We start from the raw sequence: 4,341 nt of genomic DNA, 5'->3' as shown, positions 1-4,341 counted from the left end.
ACCGGGACGCCGCCGCCGCCTCCTGCCTCGCTGCTCTCCTCCCCCCCGCGCTTCCCGCCATCCGCGCGGCCCGGGCCGCCTCGCATTGTTCCGGAGCCTGCCTCCGCCTGCCGCCCGGGCCCGGCCACATCATCTTGAGCACATCCTGCACCGGGGCCTGGCACTGGGGCCAGCTGAACTTCCTGCGCTGGGGAGGATTAAGGGCACCCGCTGCCCTTGTCTCTGCCGCAGCCTCCCCCCCTGCACTGCCCGTCCCGGGGGGCTGGGCGTGCTCATTTGAGAGGCCTGAAAAGTGCCGGTGCTGCAGCCGTGACCTGAGCCCAGGGCACGCAGGAGTCGAGGGGCAAGCTGCCGAATTTTGGCCAAGCGGCTCCTCTTTTTACTTGTCAGCAAACTAGTTCATCTTTTTAGTTGTCATCAACAGGCTCCTCTGTACAAACCCCCCCCCCAAAAACCTAATAAAAAATAAAATGCACCGGGAGTGCGAGCAAGCTGGCATGGCCTGTTGCAAAGGGTTGTGCCCTAGTGCAGGAGGAGGTGGAAAGGCTCCTGTGCAGGTGAAATGGGAAAGGCCTGTCAAGGTGGAAACTCCACTGTGTTTCTGTAGTGCTGGGTGCTGAAAGGTTAATCAAGGGAGGGATGGCTACTGGCCTGTAACAGATCCTGATGCCGGCTAAAGACTTAAGTGAAAAATTTGGCAAACGTTGGTTTGTGCTTTTGGGAAGTTGAGGAAATACAAGTTTGGGTCTGCTATGTTACATACTTGCAGGCCCCTTTTTTTCCTGTTTTTTTTTTTTTTTTGTTTGTTTTGTTTTTTTGAGAACTGCTATGGTAAAACTCATGACTAAATCTAATATATGATACAGGACCTACATATATTATGAAGTAGCACAAATAAATGCGACCATCAAAGTTTACTTCTTGTTTTTAGCTGTTTATATGAATCGGGGTGAATCTCTTTTGCAAGGGGCAGAGGATTTGCCTGGTAAATAAAGGGAGGACCCTTTTATATATGCCACATCCATTTTTGCTGCAGGCCAGACTGAAAGTCTAGACCTGAACTTATTAATGTGCCAACCAGTTGGCAGCTCAAGGAAGTTGGTGATGGGTTGTGAATAATTTTGGTCCTAAAACTTTTTTTTTTCCCTAATGAAAATTGAGTTTGAAAAACAGTGTGTGGGGGCACAAAGCAGATATTTTATCAGTGAAAACTTGAGAGAACTCATTTTTTGTTGAAAAAGTGTTGATTATTAGGAGTAATGATTTGGAGCATTGGCTCCCAACCTTTTTGGATTCAAGGGACCCCCCCCCCCCTGAAAATGTCATCTTGGTTTTCACTTTTTTCTTTTTTTTGACTACCGAAAAATAATAGACCGGTTCTGCTGTTGCAAAGAACTCAGAAAGGTCACAGATCAGAAGGCTTTTAATATGAATTTCTGTTTATTTTCTCTGAATTTATATTTTGACTCATGTTTCCATTCCTAAGACTGCTATGGTTGTGCAGCCCCCCATGGCAGCCTTGAAGGAGTCTTGGAGCACCCCAGCATGCTGTACTACCCTAGTTATGAATCACTGCTTTAGAGCCTTATCATTTAACTGAGAGTTTTCCATTTGTTAGTAGCAGTAGGTTAGTCCCATGTCTATAGTTTGAAGTTCAGTCCTGGTTGTTATCAAGTAAAGAATCATTTATTTATGGCTGTCAAGTGAACTTGCTTTATTTCTCTCAGCCCTTTTTGTAGGAGACGGGCATCAGCTTCCCAAGTAAGTGTTTGGCACTTCAGTTTGCACTCAGTAAACGAAGTGTGCAATGCACAAATGCAAGAAAACAAACCAATTTTTCACCTGTAGAGCCAGGTGTGACTGAGACGTAACTTCCCCAGCAGCATGTCTCAGTCTGCATCTGTTGATCAGCAGACTACTGCAGTCTTCAGGGCAACCTGTCATCACATTTTACAAGAACTAAGTTGATATTGGGACAGATCTATCCAGGAATGTGTGAAGGGCTGCTGAAGCCAGTGGAGTTCTGGCAGGAGCAGTGTGGTCCATTGGCAGCTTCTTGCCCATAAATATTAAATTATTTTTTAATCCATATTATACAAGTTAAATCTAATCAGGCTACATGTAATTTAGTTTATAAATACTGATCCCAGTATCTCTTGTGCTAGTCAGACTGAAAATTAAGTTTCTAGCTTGTATTTTCTATTGTGAATAAAGGAGCATATTGAAGTTTGAAGAATAGCTACTTTACAGAGCAGGTTGAGCATTTCTCATGCACCTAACTATATTTATGATCGACTGTAACAGCTTAAAGAGCTGTTGTGTTTAACACATGATTAAAGAAACTTTAAATTATGTTTTTAACTAATAGAGTGGAATGCTTCTAGCTTACCTGCCAGAATGGGGGGGGGGGGGGGGGGGGGGGAGGGTGTGTGTGACAGTGCTTCATATTTGATTTGACAAGATGAAAAATAAAACTAATGTAGGTGTTAAGCTAGACATTTGAATTTAGGAGCTTATTGCACAAGACGTTTTACCTACTGACTTGAAACCAGCAAAATCATTGACACTTTAAAATGAAATAATTATAGGCAGTGCTTTGAATGGACACTGAACAGGAAAGCATGTATTTCTAGAAAGCCTTCTTCATAATTGCACTCCTGATTCTCCTATTTAAATGTATACTGGTACAACTTGTGTGGCTTTCAGGTGGTTACACCTGATTCATATCATGGGTGAGAAAACAGTCTGGCTTTAAAGATGGAAGAAAATTGTATTGAACTTGTGATGTCATATTATCAGCAAAGCAGAAATGTTATCTTGATTTAAAAGGATATTAGTTATGATCCAAAGCCTATTGAAGTCAATGGTAGGACTCCCACAGACTTCAGCGGGCTTTGGCTCTGAGGTACTTAGAATGGCTAAGCCATGTGGTATTTCTAAAAGCAGACTTCCTTCCTATTTGTAGCAAAATATCAGATTCAAATCAGGAGGAAAAAAATGGGTGTGTGGTTTTTGTTGTTGTTTAGGTTTGTTTTTCTGCTTCACAATTTTTTTAAATTTTAGATTGGGCAAGAAGGAAAGAAGTCATTTTGTTTCAGAATTGCTTCCCATAATTCCACCTTTATGAACAGGCAAAAGGTTTGGCAACTATTAAAGAAATATTTTTCAGGTCCCAATGGAAGGGTCTTTTTAACACATTGATTTTTGGGTTTACAAAATCTAACATTGCTTAAAGCTGACCTGCCTGAATCTCTTGTATTTTATTAAATATTTCAACTCTCAGTGGCAAGCCAAGTTATGAAATGTATCTGTAAGTGTTCTATATTAAAATAATTAGTGGTAACAATGCTAATGTATGCATTTAAATGGTTATAGGCTGGCTTTTCGCCCTGCCTCAGGTTGATGATTAATTTGTCTTTTATAAATATACTCAACACTTTTCCTAATTGTATGACTTTTGCTAGGAATGAACAAGCTGTTTAAAATACTATGTTCTGGAAGTGTTACTTATTTAAGTCCAGGAATTGAGAATAGGAATGACTGTTCACACAACTGTGGGCTTCAGGATTGTTTCCTGTGTCTTAATTGAAATAACAGGTCATAGCAATAGTCCTTGTTCTGTTTTTACTCAAAGCCAGAATATTGCCAAAACGAACCAAGTATTACGTTGTTAACCACTGGTGATGCATGTGCTACTGGGATGATGATCATCAAGCAAAACAAGTAAGGTTTCAGTTTAGCATGGAGGAAACTGGGGTAGACAGACATATCCGTGCTCTTCAAGTGCAACTCTTCTTTGCACAATTGATTTCAGAAGCAAGGTTTTTTTGGTTTTTTTGTGTGGTTTTTTTTTTTTTGTAATACCTTATTGGATCAGTTGTGTAGTCTGGAGAGATGTTAGACAAGACTTTGGCACAAAGTGTCCTTCAGGTGTGGGAAAGAAGACCTGAGGGTGGGCATTTTGTGCCTGAAAGCTTGCCTAACAGCTCTTCCAGCTTTACAGTTGGTCCAATAAAGCAGGTGGTCAGCCTGCAGCACGAATGTCACAAGTGGCATGGGCAGTGTTTGTGTGTAGCATGATCAGGGCTGGAGGGGAGGAAAACATTCAGCATGGTGGTAGATGGAGCAGAAAGCACAGCAGCAGGTCAGGTAGGGAATAGAAGGCAAAGAAGCAGAAAACCGGCAGGAAAAAGGGGCTCAGAGTGGCAGTTGTGGAGGGCTAATTTGTGGCATGCCTATCCAAAAAAAAAAGTTTGACCTCAGCTGCATTAAGACATCACCAAAGTAAAACCCTTGCTTCTCTCATTTCCTGGACCGTCGTGGCTGCAACACTGATCTTGA

The sequence above is a fragment of the Alligator sinensis genome, unplaced genomic scaffold, assembly GCF_000455745.1.
Source record: "Alligator sinensis unplaced genomic scaffold, ASM45574v1 scaffold1177_1, whole genome shotgun sequence".
NCBI lineage: Eukaryota > Metazoa > Chordata > Crocodylia > Alligatoridae > Alligator > Alligator sinensis.
The sequence above is the reverse complement of the archived record's forward strand: the minus strand, read 5'-3'. Positions refer to the sequence as shown.